Source organism: Bos indicus, chromosome 18 (assembly GCF_029378745.1).
Source record: "Bos indicus isolate NIAB-ARS_2022 breed Sahiwal x Tharparkar chromosome 18, NIAB-ARS_B.indTharparkar_mat_pri_1.0, whole genome shotgun sequence".
In the NCBI taxonomy this organism is placed as follows: domain Eukaryota; kingdom Metazoa; phylum Chordata; class Mammalia; order Artiodactyla; family Bovidae; genus Bos; species Bos indicus.
Window position 1 is genome coordinate 44,907,603 of NC_091777.1, and position 26,174 is coordinate 44,933,776.

Below are 26,174 nucleotides of genomic sequence, written 5' to 3' on the forward strand. Positions count from 1 at the left end.
AGAGGAGCCTGGCAAGCTATAGTTCATGGGGTCGCAAAGAGTCAGACACAGCTTAGGGATAAACGACAACAATGGACAGCTTTAATTCAGAATTCCCTGTCAAAGAGTCTGGTACTAAGTGTATTAGTTTCCTAAGACTACCATTAAAAAGTTCCACAAATTGGGTGGCTTAAAATAACAAAAATGTATTCTCTCCCAATTCCAAGGCTAGAAATTCAAAATCAAGGTGTCATCAGTATTGGTTCCCTGTAAGGGCTGGGAGCCTCTTCCATGTTTCTCGTATCTTCACATCATCTTCTCTTTGTTTTTTCCCCTCTTAAAAACAACAACAACAACTTTATTTATTGATTCTGGCTATGCTGGTTCTTAGTTGTGGTGTGCAAGATTTTTTAGTTGTAGTATGTGGGATCTTTAGTTATGGCATGTGAACTCTTAATTGCAGCATATGGAATCTGATTCCCTGACCAGGGATCAAACCCAGGCCTCCTGTATTGGGACCACGGAGTCTTATTCACTGGACCGCCAGGGAAGTCCCTCATCTTCTTTTTGTGCCTCTCAATTTCCCTTTTTTACAAAGACACCAGTCCAACTGGATTAGAGTCTACCCTACTCACCTCATCTTAACATGATCATCTGCAAAGACCTATTTCCAAATAGGGTCACATTCACAGATACTGGGGGTTAGGACTCCAGCATCTTTGTGGGGCACTGTTTGGGCCTATAACAGGAGCCTGGTGAGCTGCCATCAATGGGGTTGCACAGAGTCGGACACGACTGAAGCAACTTAGCAGCAGCAGCAGCAAGGCTGTCACTGGTCAGGGAGCAGAGGTGTGTGGCTGGCCTGTGCTTGCCAGGCCTCCCAGAAGGCAGCTGGCAGAAGTGCCACAGTGCAGGGTCTACCCATGGGCCCTGCAGGGAGGGAAGCTGAGTGTTGCCAACAAGTGGAGAGTGCCTCCATCTCTCAGGAGCTGTGTTCCATGAGGCAAGTGCTCAGGACTGTTGTACAAAATCAGCATGCCCATTTACTGATAGAAAGGGACCATTCACAGGGAGGGTGACACCTGGGTCTACATGATCTGCACATTCTCCTCCTCCAGGCAAACGTGCAGCTGTGCAGAGAGTGAGTTTGTCTGTTTCAGGTAACATGGCTTGGTCTCCATCTCCATCTCCATCTCAAGGAGAGTCTCACAGCGGGAGTGCGGCCAGGATTCCTGGGGAGAGCCTTGAGGGGCTGCTCATAATCTCTCCCTGCTAATCTCGAGTGGACCAGACATGCTTCTAAGAGACACTCTTTTCTTTTTTCTTTTTTTGAAATATTCCTGGGAACTTTCCTTTTGACAAACTGACTCTGAAGAATTCAGCTTTGATTCAATTCCTGTAGATTTCATCATTTAGCACTGAGGTCATTCTCTCCTCCCTCATTTCCCGGTTCTTGGAGTACCTCACTGTAGTCCCCAACTACACACTCACAGCCTTCCTGAGAACATGTTTGCCTTAATTAATTCTCTCTTTAAGAATAAATAGAACCAAACCTTCTGACGTGGTATTTTATTCAGTGACCGTCTTGGAAAAGGTCTGCTTCTTCTCTTTCACAAATAGGGGCCAACCAGACAAGCTCATCAAGATCCACGCAAGCAGGCTCTGAGCCGAGCTGGCACGTGTGTGAATGGCCAGGAGGGGCTGGTCTTTGCTGAGATGTGAAGCCAAGTTGGAGGGGACTCAGTTGTGGCCAAAGAATTAAGGAAGTGCTGTAAATTCTCTTCTTTAGGACCAGGGGCATTTGTAGCTCCTGAAAAAAAACAGCCTGCAGTTTCTCTTGTGCCATGTAAAATGTTCAAATAGATAACTGATGTCAATTATACCTCAAGAAAGCTGGAAAAAAGTAAGTAAAAAGAAACGAGATACAGTAAATCTCCTACACATGAATGAGTTCCATTCCAAGAGCATGTTTGTAAGTCCGATTTGTTCCTAAGTCCAACAAAGTCAGCCTAGGGACCCAACTGATACAATCAGTTATACAGTACTGTACTGTAACAGGTTTATAAAACTTTACACACAAATAATGCATAACAAACAAACACAAAAAATAAAGAAAACATTTTTAATCTTACAGTACAGTACCTTGAAAAGTACAGTGGTACAGTACAACTGTTGGCATACAGGGGCTGGCATTGTGTGAACAAGCAAGAAGAGTTACTGAGAGGAGGTGTGATATGATCGAGTTGAAGGATCATTAGCAGTAGGAGATGGAGGGCAAACTGCAATTTCACTCACATCTGATGTTGATGGAACACACGTTCACATCTTTGAAAGTTCTCCAGATTTGTATGTAGGGGACTTACTGTATTAAAAAAAATAGATCGCTCATTTTTCTAAGTGACAAGATAACTATAAATAAATAATAAAAAGAAGTCTTATTCTAAGATCAGTAATATACACCTCTATTAATTATTAAAATATAATAATTTGGGGATAAGTAAGTATTCGTAGAAACGATCATGCTCTAACTTAGAAAATCACTTTAAAATCAGCAGTCAAAATGACTAGTTGAGATCATGGAAATAAACAACTAAATAATTTCTTACTAAATATGAAGTGATCTCTTTTATCTAGCTTCTATTTCATCCATGTCTTAATAAGAGTGAACATTTCGATCTTTACTATCTTGCTGAATATAATTAGCACCTGATTCCTACTCTGTAGTCAGACTAGTTTCCCATTTATATCTCTGACACCTCCCGACAGCCTACTTGACTTGCCTGACACATTTTCAAGGTAATAGGAGGACTCCATGCAGAAGAGAGATTTCTTGTCCTCACTATTTGGGGATATGAATGGTTTTTGGGAGGCTTAACATTTGGATAGAATCTCTGGCAAAAAAAGGGTGAAAAAGACATTAAAATAGAATTATCACTGGTTTTTAAAATAGGAATACCTTAAAGAAGCTCCCTCAGATACTGGTATACTTAAAGATTTATTTTAAAGTGCATCTATGATGTTTCTGTTTAACAGCAGAATCTGTATAGCAGACAAAGATTTCCTTCATCCTGTCCCAGAGAAATGGCAAATTCTATGACCAAGACAAAGGATGCAGAACTAAGAAGCCATGGCAATTGGAAATAAGAATCTGTATGATCTCACCAGTGAAGAGACTGACAAAGCACTGTGAAATAACAAACAAAAAGGCATGGACATGAAGAACATGGGGCTTTTGAGTCATGTAGTGCTGTGTTTGAGGCCATACCAGTTGTGGAACTTGTTCTGTTGTCCTGCCTGGGTAGGAAAGCAGATTTGAAGCTCCATCTACTATTGAATATAACCCCCAATCTAGCCCAGCTAGGGGCCTGGCTGGAGTACCCAAGGGTTGCATGGCCCATCCTACAGTCCTACTTACAATGGTACTTGAGCAGAGAACCAAGTCAGGAGCTCTGTCCACATGCAAAACCAAGCCAATGGCCTTCTCTGGTCAGAGAACTCAGTGGACATTTCTGCCTGATTCAAGCCCCTAGCCAATAAGCTATGCCATCCTTGGAACCTGTTCTGCCACCCCACCCAGAAAGGGAAGCAGGTTCATTGTATATTCCTGCCATGAGAATAGCCCACAATCCCACCTAACCAGAAGGGTTAACTAGAGCATCTTGGAGACTGTATGGCCCACCATTCAACCCAGCTTGCAGTGGTACCCAAGCTGATAGCCCAGCCAGTGAGTGGCTGGGTTGTAGGATAGATATGCTGCTGCTGCTGCTGCTAAGTTGCTTCAGTCGTGTCCGACTCTGTGCGACCCCATAGATGGCAGCCCACCAGGCTCCCCCATCCGTAGGATTCTCCAGGCAAGAGTACTGGAGTGGGTTGCCATTGCCTTCTCTGTAGGATAGACATAAAGCTACAAAATATCATCAAATCACAAAAAAGACAGAAATGTAAGTGAGGAACAAAGACACTACAAAACAGCCAGAAAACAATGAACAGATAGGCAACAGTAAGTCCTTTCCTACCAATAATTACTTTAAATATAGATGGAGTAAATTCTCCCACGAAAGACACAGAATGACTGATAGATTAAAAAAACAAGATATAAAGGAGATAAACCAATCAAGAAGATATAACAATTGTACATATTTATGCATCCAACATCAGAGCATCTGTATAAATCAAAAGCTAACAACTAAAAGGAGAAATAAACAGTAACATAATTATAGGTAGAAACTTTAATACCTCACTCTCAGCAATAAATAATCATTCAGATAGGTAGCCAATAAGAAAACAGTGGATTTTAACAGCACTATAGACCCAACAGACAACATTCCCAACAACAGCAGCAGAATACCTATTTTTCTTTAGTACACACAGAACATTTTCTAGAGTATGTTAGGTCACAAAGCAAATCTTGGCAAATTTAAGAAAACTGAAATCATACCAACTGTCTTTTTCAATCACAAGAGTATGAAACTAGAAATAGTAGCTGAAGGAAAGCCAGAAAACTTATAAATACATGGGGAAATTAAACTACAGAGTCCTGAACAACCAATAAATCAAAGAAATCAACAGAGAAATTTTAAAAGAAGAAGAAATCAAAAGAGAAATTTTAAAATAAAAATTTTAAATTTAAATTTTAAAATTTTCATTTGTCTTGAGACAAATGAAAATGGAAACACATGTAACAAAATTATAGGATATAGCAAAAGAAGTTCTAAGAAGGAAGTTTACAATGATAAATGCACACATTAAAGGGGGAAATCAATTTAATAACCTAAATTTATACCTCAAGGATGAAGAAAAAGAACAAACTAAGCCCACCTGGTGCAAAGAACTGACTCATTGAGAGAGACCCTGATGCTGGGAGAGACTGAAGGCAGGAGCAGAAGGGGGCGACAGAGGATGAGATGGCTGGATGGCATCACCGACTCGATGGACGTGAGTTTAAGCAAGCTCCGGGACTGGTGATGGACAAGGAAGCCTGGCGTGCTACAGTGCCTGGGGTCACAAAGAATCACACATGACTGAGTGACTGAACTGACTGAAGCCCAAAATTAGCAGAAGGAAGGAACAAAAACTAGAGCAGAAATAAAAGAAACAGAGGACAGGAACATAATAGAAAAGATAGGCAAAAAAAAAAAAAAGGATTGGTTTTTTGAAAAAATAACCCAAATTATTAAACTTTTAGCAAGACTAATCAAGAAAAGAAGAAAGAAGAGCCAAATAAATATGATTATAAATGAAAAAGGAGACTTTACAACTGACACCACAGAAATACAATGAATCATGAGCCTACTATGAAGAACTATACCCCCAACAAATTGGACAACCTAGAAGAAATGGATAAATTCCTAGAAACATACAACCTGCCAAGATTAAATCATGAAGACTAGAAAATCTGAACAGATCAATAGCAAGCAAGGATTGAATCAGTAATCAAAATTCCCAACAAAGAAAAGTCCAGGACCAGATGGTTACACAGGTGAATTTCACCAAATAGTCAAAGAAGAATTAACACCAATCCTTCTCAAACTTTTCCTCAAAAACAATCAAAGAAGAGAGAATACTCCCAAACTCATTTTAAGAGACCAGAATTAACCTGATACAAAGCCATACAAGGACACAACAACAAATAAAAACTATAGGCCAATATCTCTGATGAATATAGATGGAAAAAATCTCAACAAAATACTGGCAAACTGTAATTTAACACCACATTAAAAGACTTATACACCATGATCAAGTGAGATTTATCTCCACTCTGCAAGGATGGTTCAACATACATGAATCAGTAAAAGTGATATACCACATCAATATAGAATGAAAGATAAAAAATCATATGATCATCTCAGTTGATGCAGCAAAAGCATTTGACAAAATACAAAATCTTCTCAAATAAAAACTCCGAACAGAGTACAGAAGGAATACATGCCAACATAATGAAGTTCATATATGACAAGTCCAGAGCTAACATCAAATTCAATGGTAAAAGGTTGACAGCTTTTCTTCTAAGAATCAGGAACAAGCCAAGAATGCCCACTCTCACCCTCATACTCGACATAGTACTAGAAGTCCTAGCCAGAGCAATCAGTCAAGGGAAAGAAATGAAAAGTATCTGAATCATAAAGGAAGACGTAAAATTGTTTCTATGGTTTTATATATAGAAAATCTTGAACACCACCAAAATGTGTTGTAACTCATCAGTGAATTCACTAAAGTTGCAGAACACAAAATCAACATGAAATATTCAGTATCATTTCTATACACTAATAATGAATTATCTGAAAAAGAAATAAGGAAAACAAACCCACTTACAGCAGCATCAAAAATAATAAAATACTTATGGATAAATTTAACTAAGTAGGTAAAAGATCTCTACCCTAAAAACTGTAACATATTGATGAAATAAATTGAAAACGTGAATAAATTGAAAGATATTCTGTGTCCATGGAGTAAAAGAATTAATACTGCTAAAATGTCCATATAAACCAAAGCCATCTACAATGCCATCCCTATAAAGATTCCAATGACACTTTTTACAGAAATAGAAAACACAATTCTAAAATTTGTTTGAAAGCACAAAAGACCCTGAATAGTCAAAGCAATGTTGAGAAATAAGAATAATGCTAGAGGCATCACATTTTGTGATTTCAAACTATACTACAAAGCTACAATAATCAAACTGCATGATACTGACATGAAAACAGATCCACAGACCAATGAAACAGAATTGAAAGCCCGGAAATAAGCCCATGCATGTATGGTCGACTAATACTGGATGAGGGTTCCAATACTTACTAAGGAAAAGGTAGTCTCTTCAATAAATGGTGCTAGAAAAACTAGATATTCACATGGAAAGGAATGAAACCAGACCCCTATCTTACACCATTCACAAAAGTTATGCTGAAATATATTCTGCTTAAATGTAAGACTTGAAACTGTAAAACTAGAAGAAAGAATAGGGGAAAAGTTCTTGTATTGGTCTTGGCAATGATTTTCTGGTTATGAAACTGAAAGCACAAGCAACAAAAGCAAAAATAAGTAAGTGGGACTACATCAAACTAAAATGTTCCTGCACAGCTGAAGAAATAATCAAGAAAATGAAAAAGCAATCTATGGAATGGGGGGAAATATTTGCAAAGTATATATCTGATAAGGAGTTAATATCCAAATACATAAGGAACTCACTCAACTCAATAGCATAAAACCAATAATCCAATTTAAAGATGGGCAGAGAATCTGAAGGGCTTTCCTGTTGGCTCAGCAGTAAAGAAACGGCCTGCCAATGTGGGAGACACAGGAGATGTGGGTTTGATCCTAGAGTTGGGAAGATCCCCAGGAGAAGGAAATGGCAGCCCACTCCAATATTCTTGTCTGGAAAATCCCATGGACAGAGAAGCCTGGTGTTGCAAGAGTTGGACACAGCTTAGCAACTAAACAACAGCAACAGAGAATCTGAACAGGCATTTTTCCAAAGAAGGCATATAGATGGCAAATGGGTATATGAAAATGTGCTCGACATCACTAATCACCAGGGAAATGCAAATCAAAGCCATAATGAGACATCACCTCACACCTGCCAGAATGGCTATTAACAAAAAGACAAAAGATGACAAGTGCTGGCAAGGATGTGGAGAAAAGAGAACCCATTTTTACTGTTGTTGGACATGTAAATTGGTGCAAACCAGTATGGAAAACGTTTTGGAGGTTCCTCAAAAAATTAAAAGTAGAGCTATGGTATGATCTAGCAGTTTTCACTTCTGGGTATATATCCAGAGGAAATGAAATTATTATCTCAAAGAGATATCTACACTCCAATGTTCATTGCAGCATTATTTATTAATACAATAGCCAAGACATAGAAACAATCTAAGTGTTCACTGATTAATGAACAGATAAAGAAAATGTGGTATATATAACAAAATATTATTCAACCAAAAAAGGAAGGAAATCCTGCCATTTATGAGTCATGGATGGGCCTTTAGGGCATTATGCTAAGTAAAATAAGTCAGATAGATACAGGCAAATACTCTATGATCTCACTTATATGTGGAACATTAAAAGAAAAAATCAAACCCATAGAAACAGAGAACAGATTTGTGGTTGCCTGAGGCAGCAGGTGGAGGTAGAGGAATTGGGTGAAGGTGGTCAAAAGGTACAAATGTCTAGTCACAAGATAAGTAGGTTCTGGGGATGTAATGTACAGCCTGGTGACTCTAGTTAGAACTACCGCATTATATATTTGAAAGTTTGAGAGAGGAGATCTTAAAAATTCTCATCATAAAAATTATAACTATGAAGTGATTAATGCTAATTAAACTTATTATAGTAATCATTTTGTAATATATACGTATATCAATGCAGGAGACCTGGGTTTGATGCCTGGGTCAGGAAGATCCCCTGGAGAAGGAAAGGGCAGCCCACTCCAGTATTCTTGCCTGGAAAATCCCATGGACAGAAGAGCCTGGTGGGCTGCAGTCTATGGAGTCATAAGAGTCAGACACAACTTAGTGATTAAACCACCACCATCACCATGTTGTATACCTTAAACTTATGCATAAATTGTATTTCAATAAAATGTTCAGATTTTTTAGCCATCATCAACTGTACCGTAAAGGATATGTTCCATTGGTCTATAATGGTCAAGGTCAACTACAGTGTCTGAAATTCAGGAAGACTGACATGATCGTATGGTTGTGGGACTCAAGTCAACAGGATCTTGCTTTGTGTGAACATTTTAAACCCTCAATGTCTTTACAGCTTCTCTGACTCTTCACATATTCCTTCTTTCTATTATATAAACACTATATGCCTAGCCTTCATCTCCACCTGCATGTCTAAATAGCCAAGTCAAATTTAACATGTCTGAAGCCGCGTTCCTGAAATTCTACCCCTAATCTGCCCTAGCCACAATTTTCCCCATCCCAGGTAAAGGCAGTTCAATTCTTTCTGGTACTTGTGTGAAAAAGCCTGGAATTACTCGACTCTTTTTTATCTCAAACTCCATACCCAGTCCATGAATATATTGTGTATATTTCCCAAATATATCTAGAATCCAACATTTCTCTCTCTACTTTTACCACAGCTCTGTTTCCCAAATATATCTAGAATCCAACATTTCTCTCTCTACTTTTACCACAGCTCTGTTTCCCAAATATATCTAGAATCCAACATTTCTCTCTCTACTTTTACCACAGCCACTCTGGGGCAGGTACCCACCTTATCTCTGGGGACTACTGCAATGGCCCCAGTCAGAATCCTGCTTCCACCTACATTCATTATGGTTATTCTCAACATAGCCTGACTGGCAATTATGGACATTACTCTGTCCATGGAATTCTCCAGGTCATTCCCTTCTCCAGAGGATCTTCCCTACTCAGGGATTGAACCCTGAGTCTCTTGCACTGCAGACAGATTCTTTATCATCTGAGCCACCAGGGAAGCCCTATCTGACTGGACCTGTGATCAAATAAGTCAGACCATAACCCTTCCATTGATCAAAATTCTCCAGCAGTACCTCATTTCACCCAGAGTAAAATCTGTATATGTTGGAGCCTTAGATGTATTTGTCTGTTACATTGTTGTTGTTTTTAGTTCCCTGCTGTGTTTTTGTGGGAGGTGACAGTGGCCTGCAGTAAATAGCAGGGATAGAGATGAAGAGGGGCAGAAAGACAAGAGAGATGAAACAGGGAAAAGGAAAAAAGTATGCAGCCAAATCTAGCAAATAACTTCTAATACTTCTTAGCTTAGAAAGTCCTCCCTTCTGAGATTTGGTGAATATTCAGTTGAGATTTTCATGTGCTTTTAAAAAAAAACTAATTCATTCATTAGGCTTTGTTGAGTCTTAATTGCAGCATGATCTTCCATCTTCATTGTGGTATGTGGGTTCTTTAGTTGCAGCATGTGGGATCTAGTTCCTTGAACAGGGGTTGAGCCCAGGCCCTCTGCATGGGGAGCATGGAGTTTAACCACTGCACCAGCAGGGCAGACACATGTGCTTCTTTGTTATAAGGTAAAATTTTTTTTTTTTTTTGTCTGCTGTTACCATCTCTAAGATGCAAAGATCCCATGAACCCTTTGCTTCCAATGAGTCAAAAGACTTAAGAGAAGAGAAGTGGGGGCAGGGGTAGGGAGGGTTATTTCTCCTTTTGATGCCAGCCCATCTTTGTTTGCTAAATAAATCTGTATTTCACTGACTAGCAACTTACTTATTCTTCAGATCTATACAGAATCAAGAAAATTTAAGCAATGAATATTTATTAATCAATAATTATCTTCTTTTAGCCAGGGTCAAGATAAACAATCCATAACTTACCACTGACTTTTAGAAGAATAGTCACAGAGAAGGCAATGGCACCCCACTCCAGTACACTTGCCTGGAAAATCCCATGGACCGAGGAGCCTGGTGGGCTGCAGTCCATGGGGTCGCTAAGAGTCGGACACGACTGAGTGACTTCACTTTCACTTTTCACTTTCATGCTTTGGAGAAGGAAATGGCAACCCACTCGAGTGTTATTGCCTGGAGAATCCCAGGGACGGAGGAGCCTGGTGGGCTGCCATCTATGGGGTCGCACAGGGTCAGACATGACTGAGGCGACTTAGCAGCAGCAGCAGCAGTCAACAAAAATACTAAAATTTATCAGTTCATTTTGAACACCGCTAGTATCTGATCAATAGAAAGATTTATCATATTTTCACTACTTTCATAAGTCCCACAGTGAAATCTTAATTAATTTTAGTGAGTGAGTAAGTGAGTTAGTGCTCAATCACATCTAACTCTTTGTGATCCCATGGACTGTAGCCCGCAAGGCTTCTCTGTCCATGAGTTTTTCCTGAGAAGAATACTGTTAGTGGGTTGCCATTTCCTCCTCCAGGGGCTCGTCCTGACCCAGGGATGGAACCCACTTCTCCTGCGTTCTCCTGCATTGCAGGCAGATTCTTTACTGCTGAGCCACTGGGAAAGCTCCAGTTAATTTTAGTAGACCCTCCTAAACAATTCCTTCCAACTCTCAAATTACAAACTCACTCACTATGAGAGAGATTTAGGAGAAAATTGACCATACTATTGACACTTATTTACTTTAAATGGCACTTATTTACTTTAAAAAATGTAACTGGAGGGAGAAAACATTTTTAACAACATGCTAAGCATCATATCATTATTCAATTAAGATGATATCCTTATAAATCAGAAAGCTCTTCAACAGGCTGAACGGTAAGTTATTTCCCACGCAAATGAGAAATTAAAAATAGATATTCAAACAAGGATTCTTTAGTCATCTCAACACCAATTAGTGATACACTGCTTAATTTACATATAAGCTGAGTTTGGGGGCATATAACTATATATTGCTTGGCATTAGGTTTTTGATATTTTGGGAAAATGGGAATTTTTGCATATCTTTGGGCAATTGGCTGCACAGATGGAAAATAGTATCACAGATGCAACCATGCTATGTGCCCTACCTGAAAGGAAAGGAGCAATCAAAGTCAGTCTTAACCCCACAGAAGGCTCAACTGAGGTCCTTAGTCACACTTGGTTTTATCCAGAATGGCTTGTCCAAACAAGTTCATAGGTCAAGGCTGGATCCAAAATTCTTCTCAATTTAGACAAAATCTTTTATCAATTTTTACCTTTCATTGGGCACCACCAAGTTAGGGAACAGAAGCTAGAAAGATCTGTACAAATTAGTTTCTTTTACTTTATTTTAGGTTTCTCTGTCTTAAGTACTCTACCTTCTAGGGTTCAGGGAACAAGAACATTAGTTCAACATCAGGAAGACTGAGCAGATGCTCTCCCCACCTTGCCTTGCCTCTTCTGGACCTGCCATATTTACTCTCCTTCCTGTGAGTGTGCATGTGTGTGGCTAAGTCACTTCAGTCGTGTCCAACTCTGTGCAACCCTATGGACTACAGCGTTGAGGTCCTTTAATGGACCGGAACCTGGTGGTCCAGAGTCAACAATAAGAAGTAAAGGAGAGAAAGAGGCTGATATTCCTTGGTTTATGCAGAAAGCCAATAAAGCCCCTGGCACGGGGCTTGCTCTGTTCACGGAGGCCTCAGGCGCCCTCTCTATAGGATGAAGGCGCAAAGCGCCTTCTCAAGAGGGTCTTAGAAGCCCGGGCAGGAAAGTGAACTCAGAGGGCCTCTGTGCTCCAGGGGATCAGCCTGAAGAAGAGAGAGGGGGAGAGAGAGAGAGAGAAAGAGAAAGAAAGAGAAAGAAAGACACGGGGACCAGAGCTCTGATGGAGCAAAGGTGTTTTAATCAACATGGTGTGGGCATATATACTCTCTTACAAGGTAGTTATTCTCAGCAAAGATAAAGATTAAAATTCCAGACTTACAAAACATAGGTGATCCGTATTAAAGAGAGAGAGAGTTGTAAACAATCACTTTTACAGTATGGTTCACAAGAAGGAAGAGGGTACTTATCATCATATAGAAACACTAATGAAGGAAATGCTTGGATTCCTCAATCCTGGGAGAGGCTTGCCTCTCCTCTTAATTCCAGAATATTCAGGAATTAATAAGGGACAGAGAATTCCTGACAGATCCAAAACAGCACACAGGAAGCCTCCTGTTAAATGCTTCCTGACACTATAGCCTGCCAGAGTCCTCTGTCCATGGGATTTTCCAAGCAAACATACTGGAGTGGATTTGCCATTTCCTCCTCCAGGGGATCTTCCCAACCCAGGGATCAAACCTGTGTCTCATATCTCCTGCACTGGCAGGCAGGTTCTTTATCACTAGCGTCACCTGGGAAGTCCTCTCTCCTTCCTGAATATCTGCCCAAGGTAAGTCACAGCTCAGCTGGGGCTCTCAGTGGTCCTCGATGGACCACCTGATGACAGCTAGGCCTGCACCATTCTTCAGGTCAGCATCACTGACAGCCCACCTAGGAGAGTTCACATGACCCCATTTTACCTACCCCTTCTTGGTCTACTCCACGTCTCAGTGAAACAAACCTCAAATCTCACACCTGGGAAAGGCTTCCTTCCAAACCCAGAGGTCCCTGTGCTCTGTGATCTCCAGATTATGGATAAAGATTTTTTTTTTTAAAGGTAACTGACACCAGTAAGGCTCCTTATGGCTCATCTCTATTCTCATGTGTCTTTTAGCCAGCTTTCTACAAGCCAAGACATCAATTCCCACTCTCATTGGGATGAATTTTTTAAAAACATTCTCCATATGAAATGTTGTCAGTGTCACCACCTTGAGCCCTGCAGCTGCTTATGATACCCAGGGACATCCTGAGTCTGATTCCTTCCCTCCCGCCTACCTCAATCCTCTTTCCCTTTTTTACTTCAATGACTTTTCATGTGCTGGGAACTGTTAGAGCTCTTATTTAATTAATTTTTAATGAAAAAATTTTAACATGATGCCATATTATTTGCTTCAAGTTTTTTCTTTTGTTTTTTTGTTGTGTAAGAAATAACACATTACTACTAGAGATGAAGTCCCTGTTTTATTCCTCTATCCCAACCTCCACTTTCCACCCAGTGGTGATTGGAAGTTGGTGTGCATCCTTTCTGTTCATGTTGTTGCATCTTTATAACTTCTGTGTACATATACACATTTTAAAGAGCTTATAGTATTATTTCCCTTATGTATTTAATAAAAGATTCTTCTTATATGATTTAATTTATTTGGGCTGTGCTGGGTCTTTGTTGCTGAGTGGGCTTTTCTCTAGTTGTGGGCTACTCTGTAGTTGCGATGCGTGGGCTTCTCATTGCAGTGGCTTCTCTTTCTGCAGAGCACAGGCTCTAGGGTGCACTGACTTCAGTAGTTATGGCTCATCGGCTCAGTAGTTGCGGCTCCCAGGCTCTAGAACACAGACTAAGTAATTGTGGTACATGATTAGTTGCTCCAAGGCATGTGGGATCTTCCCAGACCAGGAATCAAACCCGTGTCCTCTGCATTTGCAGGCGGATTCTTTACCACTGAGCCCCTAGGAAAGCCCTGTTTCTCTTACTTTCAAATTTTGCATTATGTCATGCTGTACATCACCATTCAACATGGTCCTCCTTTCATCAAATGTATTCTCAAGATTTATCCCTGTTGATGCACATAGATCTAGTGAATAATTTTAACTGCTTTGTACTAATCTACTAATCAAAATACCTCAGTTTTAATCTCATTTTCCTATTGAGGGACACATAGTTTGCTTTCCTTTTTAATTATCATAATAGTGCTGCAGTACAGACCCTGATACGTCTCCCTATGCATACATTCAATACCTCAAGAGTTTATAACTAGATTTGGGATGGCTGGTTCAAAAACAGTACATGTATTGGACTTTCAAAAGATATTACCTATTATAATTAGCTGTTCTCATTTGTACTCTGACTCACAGAGTGACTTCTTGTCTCTCCAATATGTTTTAAAGAATTATATGATTTTCTTTAAATTTTGATAATATGATGGGCATGAAACACTTCATTGCTTTAATTTTGAGTTCCCTGATTCCTGGAGAGCTGAACATCTTTCACATGTACTGGTCACTACATCTTCTTCAGACAATTGTCTATATCGTTTGCCACTTTCCCCTATGGGGTTTCTTTCTTTCTTTTTTTAAAAAAATGTTTATTCTGGATACAAATCTTTGGTCAGTTATGGAGGCTTAAAAATTATTTCTGAAATGGACATGCATTTTAACCTTGATTTTGGTGACTTTTGTTCTTATGAACTTTACATTTTATTTGGTCTGATTTATCAACTATTTTTTAAAAGATGCTTTCTGGATACTTCTGCTTTAAGAATATCAAGATAGGGTCCTCTATTTTCTACTAGAAGTCTTAAGGTTTTACTTTTATTTTGGCCTTTAATTCATGTTGAGTATATTATTGCATATGAAGTGAAGCAGAGGTTCACTTTTCTTTTTTCAAGACAAGCCAATTTTCAAGGGAAAAAACTAAGCAGAGCACTCCCGCTTCAGGTAATGGTGGGCTAGATCCCAATAACCCACAAAAGTCAATTAGAAAACCTGGAAAATGAAAATAAAACCTGCTTGAACAACTAAAGAGCTCTACCATGATAGTACAGAATTACCAGGATAAGGAAAAAAAAAAAAAAAAGAATTAGGATATGGGGAAAAAGGGAGACTCTGTGAGTAGAGCATACATTTGGGGCCACTTTCCCCAAGAGGCATTTGCCTGTTCTGAGATGGAAAAACTGAGAAGCCAAGAATTAAGCTATAATTTTGCCAGCCTTGAGCACGAGAGGGATTGGTGTTCAGGCCTGCCAAGTGGGGAGACTAGTGATGGAAGTGACTAGCGATGGGAGACTCCCATCACTTTGGCATGGGACCACAATAACTCTGTGTCCTGGATGAACCATATGTAGGCTCTTTCAAGAATTTCAACTCAACTATAATTTCTGTCAAACACTAGAATTTTCTTCCCTCTCATTATGTACTTTGACTATGTGTGTGGGTATTAATGGGCTTCCAAGGTAGCACTAGTGGTAAAGAACCTGCCTGCCAATGCAGGAGATGTAAGAGATGTGGGTTCAATTGCTAGATCAGGAAGACCATCTGGAGGAGTACATGGCAACCAACTCCAATATTCGCCTGGAGAATCCCATGGACAGAGTAGCCATAGGGTCACAAAGAACTGGACATGACTGAAGCGACTTAGCACACATGCACACACATACATTTAATATAAATTTACATAACTGTAACCTTGCTTATCTGACTTGGCTATGTATTATTTCTGCTGGCTCTTTCTTATGTTGCCTCCATTCGTGTATATTTTGAGTATGTTTTTGTTTGTTCAGTTTTACTGTATGCTCATATTTTTCTAGAACATCATCTAGGTAAATTCTTTGAGCTCATAAGGAAGGTGAGTTCCTACAGAAAGAGATTTTCACTTGTTTCTGTCTATTGTTCTGGAGTACTTCAAGAATGGGAACATTCTACACTAAAACTTCAGTAAATCTCAGGTTGAGATTTTCTTTGACCATCTAGGTAGTGTGAATTTATGGTGAAAGTTTATATAAAGACCTGACTTGTCTGTGGTTACAAACATTGAGGAAGGATTGTTTCCCATGTGATTTTATCATTACATTTCAAGACCGGTCATTTTCTTTGAAATTCCTTGGGGTAGGAGGGTGGGTTTATTTCTCGTTTGTCCTTATTTTAAGGGTGTAATCTCTGAGGTCTCAGTTTTATGGTGGAGGACTCCTATTAGACTTCCTACATTTGAATGGGCTGCAAGTTGCATCCTATACTCCACAGCCAAGAAGGAAATAAAAATAAAAATTCAAGTTCATCTTATTTAGCAAATATGCTCAACATAAAGGGGAAGCATCTATGTTTCCCTTTCTGAGTTTCTCTCCTTACTTGGTTTTTGGTTTGAGGGCTTCTTACTTTCTTGCCACTTCACTGATTCATTTAAAATTTTATATTAAAATTGTTTTCAATCAGAACAAGATGGCAGAGGAGTAGGTGGACGTGGAGTACATCTCTCTCCACGGATACATCAGGAATACACCTTCAGACACAGAAATGCATGCAGGACACCAGCTGAGGGCAGACAGGAGTACCTGACCAATGGAAAAGAATATATAGAACCATGCAAAACTCTGTAGGCAGAACAAAGGAACTAGGGGAAAAAACAGGAGTGGTATTAGGACTGGACCTGCCCTCGGTGGGTGGGGGAACTGAAGCAGGGGTCCGATCCCCACATCAGGGCAATTGTCTGAGTCAGAGGAGAAACATTAAAGGCTGAGAGTGAAACAGCTGATCTGTGGCAGCCTACATGGAATGATAATCAGATAGTCTTTGCTGCAGCCAGATATACCTCAGACAGCAATGCAGGTCCCCTGGAAGGCACAGCCTCTGAGAGCTGGAGTTTAGGGTTTGTGGAGCAATCCCAGGGCGAGGGCTGCTGTTGACTGTGGAGAGATGGATTGAGGGGATGTGAGGGACAAGACTGTGGTGCGAAATGCTTGTGGAGGAAAGCCAGGCAGCCATGGAAGCAAGGTAATACTGCTGAGTCAGGCATAGGGGGTGGAGCCATCATTATAGCTTCTCTCCCCCACACGCCACCATTGGCAGCTGAACAATAGAGAGTCTGGCCCATCAAATGCCTGAGACACTGAACTACAGAGTAGGGCCCCACCCAGGGTGCCCCTTTAAGTGCCTGACCAGAATAACAGAGAAGGATCCCAGGCAAGGGAGCCCTCTAAGTACCTAAATGGGCAGAGCTATGGAGAAACACTGGCCAAAGAGGCCTTCTGATTGCCAGCTACCAGAGGCTCGAAAAAAGACTCTGATAGGGCCATAACTCCTGCAGCGGAGGCAGTCTGTGTCCCTGCACACTTGGCGCCGCCAGGGTCCCCACAAGCCAAGCAGCTGCACCACCTTCATGCTCAACTCTCACTGGGGCAGAGCTGCCACAGGCAAAAAAAAAAAAGACTTGCGTCTGCGCACACAGGGTTGCTTTGGTAGTGTCAGACTCTTTGCAACCCTATAGACTATAGGCCTGCCAGGCTTCTCTGTCAGGGAGTGGGGTTCTCCAAGCAAGAATACTGGAGCATATTGCCCAATACTGATTGCCATTCCCTCCTAGAACACTATATTTTCTGCTCCCCTAGCCACCAACTCCTCTGAGTACCTGGTGCTGCCAGAACCCCTGTGACCCAAGCAGTTGCACCACCTCCACACCTGGCCCTCACAGAGGCAGACCCAAGTGCCCCAGGGAAGAAGCCTCAGGAGCAAACACTAGTGGATGACCCACATGCAGAGGTGGAAATAAAATCACAATTGAAACCCAGGGACAGCGTGGCTAAGGAAGAAGACCCAAAACCTTCCCACCAGCTGTACAAGCTGCAGATTAAATCCACACTGTGTCTATGAAATATATATAAAGTCATTGAGAGCTCCCATAGAAGAAAACGCACTAGTTCTGATAGCTGTGGACATTGGAGGCAAGATCACATAGGAGTAGGACCAGATTCGAATCTGAGCTGCCCCCCACAGCAGGTCCAGAGATCAGCAGTGTTTGAGGGCATTCTAGGGAGGTGAGGTGGACTGTGACTCCCAGTGAGGGAAAGGACTCTGACAGCAGTGACTCAAGAAAAACATTTATTATTCTTATGTTTTGACTTCTTCTGTAGATTCTTTTGGATTTTTTTCTCTCCCTCCCCTGTTGTAGTTGTCAATTTTATTGGCACTGTGAAATCTAATTAACGTTTTGAGCTTTTTTTCTCAGTCACATTTTTTATTGTTGTTACAAACCTCTGCCTCTATGTTGGGCTTTTGCAGTTCTGTGGAGTCTTCCTTTTTTAAAATTTTCTTTTCTCTTTTTTAATTTTAATTTTTAAACCTATTATTATTTTCTACATTTATTCCTTTGTTTGTTATCCTGTTGTTCTTTTCCCCTTGCAGTTAATCTTTAATGTATATAAATCTTCTTATCTACCTCTATTTAACTTTGCATATCTATTCTTTCTTTCTTTTCTTTCTTTCCTTTCCTCTCAACATATTTGTTAGTTTTATTTTCATTGCTTTATTCCCCAATTGGCATCTTACTTTAGTTTTCTTTTCCAGTTCGTGCTTTAGTTAGTTTTCTTCTAATAGATATAATTTTTGGTTTTCTTTGTTCGCCGGGTCAATCCATTGTACTTTATTTTTGTTGAACTATTTTGATTTTGCTTATGTGTGTATATGTTTATGTGTATGTTTATGTGTATATTCAGTCACACTTTTTATTGTTGCTATAAACCCCTGCTTCTACATTGGGCTTTTGCAGTTTTGTGGAGTTTTCCTTTTTTTCCCCCCCTTTTTCTTTCTTCTTCAGTTTTTTCTTTTCTCTTTTTTATAATTTAAATTTTAATTTTTTTAACCTATTATATTTTTCTACATTTATTTCTTTGTTTGCTTTTCCTACTGTTTTTTTCCCCTTGCAGTTAATCTTTAATGTATGTAAAGCTTCTCCATCTACCTCTATTTAACTTTGCATATCTTATCTATTCTTTCTTTCTTTTCTTTCTTTCCTTTCTTCTCAACATATTTGCTAGTTTTGTTTTCATTGCTTTATTCCTCACTTGGCACCTTACTTTAGTTTTGTTTTCCAGTTTATGCTTTAGTTAGTTTTGTTCTTAACTGGTAGATGTAATTTTTGGTTTCCTTTGTTCACCAGGTCAATCTATTGTACTTTATTTTTGTTGGACTGATTTGATTTTGCATATGGATGTACATGTATATGTGTATATTCCATTATTTTAATTATTATTTGCCTGATTTTGTAACTGCCATTTGTCTGGGGTTCATCTTTGGTTTCTTGTTTTTGGATATTTGTTTTAATCTCACTTAATACACTCACAAACCACTTGTGGAATTTTCATTCCTGACCAGAAATCAAGCCCTGAGCCTTTGGAGTGGGAGCACTGACTCCAAGGCCCTAGACTACCACAGAATGAACCCTAGAGAGTATCAGATAGTGAGAACTCACAAAGGAAACCACTTGAATACAAGACCCAGCATCACCCATCCACCAGTAGCACTCTGTGCAGGATGCCTCATCTAAAAAACAAACAAAACAAAAATACAAACCCAATCATCAGTAGACAGGATTACCACCTTCCTCAGCCTTGCCCATCAGAGAAAAAACAAATAAACAAACAAAAACTCAGCACACATTTCACCCTATACAAAGCTTACACAAACCACTGGACCAACCTTAGGAGGGCAGAAACCAAAAGGAAGAAAGAATTCAACCTTGAAGCCTGGGAAAAAGAGACCTAAAACACAGTAAGTTAAAATAAAATAATGAAAAGGCAGAGAAATACTACGCAAATGAACAAACTAGAAACACAGAAGTCCAAATAAATGAAGAGGAAATAGCCAAACTACCTGAAAAAGAATTCAGAATAATTATAGTAAAGATGAGCAAAAACCATGAAAACAAAATGGAGAAAATGCAAGAATCAATTAACAAAGACCTAGAAGAATTAAAGAATAAACATACAGAGACAAACAACACAATTACTGAAATTAAAAATACTCTAGAAGGAATCAATAGCAGAATATCTGAAGCAGAAGAACAAACCAGTGAGCTGGAAGATAAAATGGTGGAAATAACTTCTGAAGAGCGAATAAAGTAAAAAGATTGAAAAGAAATGAGGATAGTCTCAGAGATCTTTGGGACAATATCAAATGCATCAACATTCAAATTATAGGGGTCCCAGAAGAAGAGAAAAAGAAAGGGTACGAGAAAATTTTTTGAAGAGATTGGAGTTGAAAATTTCCCCAACATAGAAAAGGAAATAGTCAATCAAGTCCAAGAAGCACAAAGAGTCCCCTACAGGATAAACCAAAGGAGAAACATGCCAAGACATATACTAATCAAACCAACAAAGACTAAACACAAAGAAAGAATATTAAAATCAGCAAGGGAGAAGCAACAAGTAACATACAAGGGAAACCCCATACACTTAACAGCTGATCTTTCAGCAGAAACTCTGCAGGCCAGAAGGGAATGGCAGGATATATTTAAGGTACTGAAAGGGAAAGATCTACAGCCAAGATTACTGTACCCAGCAAGGATCTCATTTAAAACTGATGGAGAAATAAAAAGCTTTTCAGACAACAAAAGTTAAGAGAACTCAGTACCACTGAACCAGCTTTACAACAAACGTTAAAGGGACTTACATAGTCAAGAAATACAAGAGAAGAAAAAAATCTACAAAATCAACCCGAAACAATTAAGAAAATGGCAATAGGAACATGTATATCAATAATTACTTTAAATGTAAATAGATTAAATGCTCTAACCAAAAGACAGACTGGTTGAATGGATGCAAAAACAAGACCCATATATATGCTGTCTATAAGCAATCAACTTCAGACCTCAAGACACATATAGACTGAAAGTGAGAAGATGGAAAAATATATTCAACGTAAATGGGAAGCAAAAGAAAGCTGGAGTAGCAATCCTCTTAGACAAAATAGATCATAAAATAAAAAATATTACAAGAAAATAGGAAGGACACTACATAATGATCAAGGGATTAATCCAAGAGGAAGACATAATAATTGTAAACATCTATTGTCACCCTGCTTATTTAACTTACATGCAGAGTACATCATGAGAAACGCTGGGCTGGAAGAAGCACAAGCTGGAATCAAGATTGCCAGGAGAAATATCAATAACCTCAGATATTCAGATGACACCACCCTTATGGCAGAAAGTGAAGAGGAACTAAAGAGCCTCTTGATGAAAGTGAAAGGGGAGAGTGAAAAGATTGGCTTAAAGCTCAACATTCAGAAAACTAAGATCATGGCATCTGGTCCCATCACTTCATGGGAAGTAGATGGGGAAACAGTGGAGACAGTGTCAGACTTTATTTTTGGGGGCTCCAAAATCACTGCAGATGGTGATTGCAGCCATGAAATTAAAAGATGCTTACTCCTTGGAAGGAAAGTTATGACCAACCTAGATAGCATATTCAAAAGCAGAGACATTACTTTGCCAACAAAGGTCCATCTAGTCAAGGCTATGGTTCTTCCTGTGGTCATGTATGGATGTGAGAGTTGGACTGTGAAGAAGGCTGAACACTGAAAAATTGATGCTTTTGAACTGTGGTGTTGGAGAAGACTCTTGAGAGTCCCTTGGACTGCAAGGAGATCCAACCAGTCCATTCTGAAGGAGATCAGCCCTGGGATTTCTTTGGAAGCAATGATGCTAAAGCTGAAACTCCAGTACTTTGGCCACCTCATGCAAAGAGTTGACTCATTGGAAAAGACTCTGATGCTGGGAGGGATTGGGGGCAGCAGGAGAAGGGGACGACAGAGGATGAGATGACTGGATGGCATCACTGACTCTATGGACATGGGTTTGGGTAGACTCTGGGAGTTGGTGATGGACAGGGAGGCCTGGTGTGCTGCGATTCATGGGGTCGCAAAGAGTCAGACACGACTGAGCATCTGAACTGAACTGAACTGATGCACCCAACACAGGAGCACCTCAATACATAAGACAAACACTAACAGACATAAAAGGAGAAATTGACAGTAACACAATAATAGTAGGAGACTTTAACACCCCACTCACACCAAAGGACAGATTATTAAAAGAGAAAATTAATAAGGAAACACACGTCTTAAATAATACATTAGATAAGGTGGATCTCATTGATATCTTCAGGACATTCCATCCAAATGCAGAAGAATACACCTTTTTCTCAAGTGCACATGGAACATTCTCCAGGAAAGACCACATCTTGGGTCACAAATCAAACCTCAGTAAATTTAAGAAAATTGAAATTGTATCAAGCATCTTCTCCTACCACAATGCTATGAGACTAGATATCAATTACAAGAAAAAAACTGTAAGAAACACACATGGAGATTAAACAACATGTTCCTAAATAACCAACAGGTTACTGAATAAATCAAAAGGGAAATAAAAAAATTTCTAGAAACAAATGAAAATGAAAACACGACAACTCAAAACCTATGGGATGCAGCAAAAGCAGTTCTAAGAGAGAAGTTTATAGCAATAAAATCCTACCTCAGGAAACAAGAAAATATTGAATAGACAATCTAACTTTACACCTAAAACAACTGGAAAAAGAAGAACAAAAAAACCCCAAAATTAGTAGAAGGAAAGAAATCATAAAGATCCAAGTAGAAATAAGTGAAAAAGAAATGAAAGAAACAATAATAAAGTTTAATAAAACTAAAAGTTCATTCTTTGAGAAGATAAACAAAGTTGACCAACCTTTAACTAGACTCATCAAGAAAAAAAAAAAGAGAAGAATCAAATCAACAAAATTAGAAACAAAAAGGGAGCGGTTACAACAGACAATGCAGAAATATGAGGATTATAAGAGAGTATTATGAACAACTATATGGCAATAAAATGGATAACCTGGAAGAAATGGACAGATTCTTTAGAAAAGTTCCATCTTTCAAGACTGAACCAGGAAGAAATAGAACTTATGAACAACCCAATTACAAGCACTGAAATTGAAGCTGTGATCAAAAATCTCCCAAAAAACAAAATCCCAGGACCAGATGGCTTCACAGAAGAATTCTATCAAACATTTAGAGAAGAGCTAATGCCTATCCTTCTAAAACTCTTTCAAAAAATTGCAGAGGAAGGAACCCTTCCAAACTCATTCTATGAGGCCACCATCACCCTGATACCAAAACCAGAAGAAAACAACACAAAAATGAAAACTATAGGCCAATCTCATTGATGAACACAGATGCAAAAATCCTCAACAAAATTTTAGCAAACAGAATTCAGCAACACATCAAAAAGCTCATAGACCATGATCAAGTTGGGTTTATTCCAGGAATGCAAGGATTCTTTAATATATGCAGATAAATCAATGTGATACATCATATTAACAAATTGAAAGATAAAAACTTTATGATAATCTCAATAGATGCAGAAAAAGCCTTTGACAAAATTCAACACACATTTATGATTAAAAGTCTTCAAAAAATGGGCATAGAAGGAACATACCTCAGCATAGTAAAGGCCATATATGATAAGCCTACAGCAAACATTATTCTCAAAGGTGAAAAACTGAAAGCATTTCCCCTAAGATCAGGAACAAGACAAGGGTGTCCACTTTTACCACTATTATTCAACATAGTTCTGGAAGTCCTAGCTACAGCAATCAGAAAAGAAAAAGAAACAAAAGGAATCTAGATCAGAAAAGAAAAAGTAAAGCTCTCACTGTTTGCAGATGACATGATACTGTACATAGAAAACCCTAAAGATATCAGAAAATTACTAGAGCTAATCAGTGAATTTAGCAAAGTTGCAGGATACAAAATCAATAACAGAAATCACTCGTACTTCTATATACTAACAGTGAAAAATCAGAAAGAGAAATTAAGGAATCAACCCCATTCACCATTGCAACAAAAAGAATTAAATATCTAGGAATAAATGTACCTAAGGAGACAAAAGAACTGTACACAGAAAATTATAAGACACTAATGAAAGAAATCAAAGATGACATAAACAGATGGAGAGATATTCCATGTTCCTGGGTAGGAATAATCAATATTGTGAAAATAATGACACTACCAAATGCAACCTACAGATTCAATGTGATCCCTATCAAATTACCAGTGGCATTTTTCACAGAACTAGAACAAAAAAATTTCACAATTAATATGGAAACAAAAAAGACCCCAAGTAGCCAAAGCAGTCTTGAGAAAGAAGAATGGAGCCAGAGGAATCAACCTTCCTAAAACTTCAGATTATACTACAAAGCTACAATCATCAAGACAGTATGGTACTGGCACAAAAACAGAAATACAGACAAATGGAACAAGATAGAAAGCCCAGAAATAAACCCATGCACCTATGGGTACCTTCTTTTTGACAAAGGAGGCAAGAATATACAAAAGGGCAAAGAAAGCCTCTTCAATAAATGGTGCTGGGAAACTGGACAGCTACATGTAAAAGAAAGAAATTAGAACACTTCCTAACACCATACACAAAGATAAACTCAAAATGGATTAAATACCTACATGTAAGACCAGAAACTATAAAACTCTTAGAGGAAAACATAGGCAGAACACTCAATGACATAAATCAAAGCAAGATCCTCTATGACCCTAGAGTAACAGAAATAAAAACAAAAGTAAACAAGTGGGACCTGATTAAACTTAGAAGCTTTTGCACAGCAAAGGAAACTATAAGCAAGGTGAAAAGACAACCCTCAGAATGGGGAAAAATAACAGCAAATGAAACAACTGACAAAAGATTAATTTTCAAAATATACAAGCAGCTCATACAACTCAATGCCAGAAAAACAAACAACCCAATCAAAAACTGGGAAAAAGACCTAAACAGACATTTCTCCAAAGACATACAGATGGCTACCAAACACATGAAAAGATGCTCAAATCACTCATTATTAGAGAAATGCAAATCGAACCTACAAGGAGATATCACCTCACACTGGTCAGAATGGCCATCATCAAAAAGTCTACAAACAATAAATGCTGGAGAGGGTGTGGAGAAAAGGGAACGCTCTTGCACTGTTGGTGGGAATGTAAATTGATACAGCCGCTATAGAAAATGCTATGGAGATTCCTTAAAAAACTAGGAATAAAACCACCACTCCTAGGCATATACCCTGAGGAAGCCAAAATTGAAAAAGACACATGTATTCCATTGTTCATTGCAGCACTACTTACAATAGCTAGAAAATGGAAGCAACCTAGATGTTCATCGACAGATGAATGTATAAAGAAGCTGTGGTACATATACACTATGGAATATTATTCAGCCATAAAAAAGGAACACATTTGAGTCAGTTCTGATGAGGTGAATGAACCTAGAACCTATTATACAGAGTGAAGTTGAGTCAGAAAGAGAAAGATAAATATCATATTCTAATGCATATATACAGAATCTAGAAAAATGGTATTGAAGAATTTATTTACAGGGCAGCAGTGAAGAAACAGACATAGAGAATAGACTTATGGACATGGGGAGAGGGGAGGAGAGGGTGAGATGTATGGAAAGAGTAACATGGAAACTTACATTACCACATGTAAAATAGATAGCCAACGGGAGTTTTCTGTATGGCTCAGGAAACTCAAACAGGGGCTCTGTATCAATCTACAGGGATGGTATGGGGCGGGAGACAGGAGTGAGGTTCAAAAGGGAGGAGATATATGTATACCTATGGCTGATTCATGTTGAGGTTTGACAGAAAACAATAAAATTCTGTAAAGAAATTATCCTTCAATAAAATTAAAATAAAAATAAATTAAAAAGAAAAAAATTGTTTTCATCTAGCATTTCCAGTTGTTTTCAGTAGGAAGGTTAGCCAGGGTCTCTCATCCATTGCACTGCTAATTGTAGATATCCTCTAGACTGATGTTTCTGAAACACCAACCAGATCATTTCACTTTACTCCTTAAACATCATTAGTGCCTTCCTACTACTTTCACAATCACATGGAAGCTCCTTAGCTCGATACTCAAAGACCTGGCCCCTGCTCCCCTCTCTAGCCCTACTATCTGCCATAGCATTCTCACATCTCCCTGTTTTTGTATGTAATCTCTTCTCTCAGCTTAGGCACCAGTTTTCCAGTCTGGGTACATGCTCTCAGTCTGTTCACAGAAACACTACAATGCTTATCCTCATTGTACTGTAAATCATTTGTTTGCTAGATCAGTACCAATAGAAACCACAGAACATATTTTTCTAGCA

At 39.0% G+C, this 26,174-nt stretch overlaps 1 long non-coding RNA gene across 3 annotated transcripts in view; it reads right to left on the minus strand.

The window, feature by feature from the left end:
• The window catches only part of LOC139177102 (uncharacterized), a 245,302-nt gene that overhangs the window by 18,439 nt on the left and 200,689 nt on the right, over nt 1-26,174 (minus strand). The window contains exon 4 of one of the 3 annotated variants that reach the window (XR_011561536.1): nt 1,103-1,789. The exons of the other annotated variants lie outside the window; for them this stretch is intronic. This is a non-coding gene — a long non-coding RNA (uncharacterized lncRNA). Of the gene's footprint in view, nt 1-1,102; nt 1,790-26,174 lie in introns of those variants that run through there. 3 annotated transcript variants of the gene reach the window in all.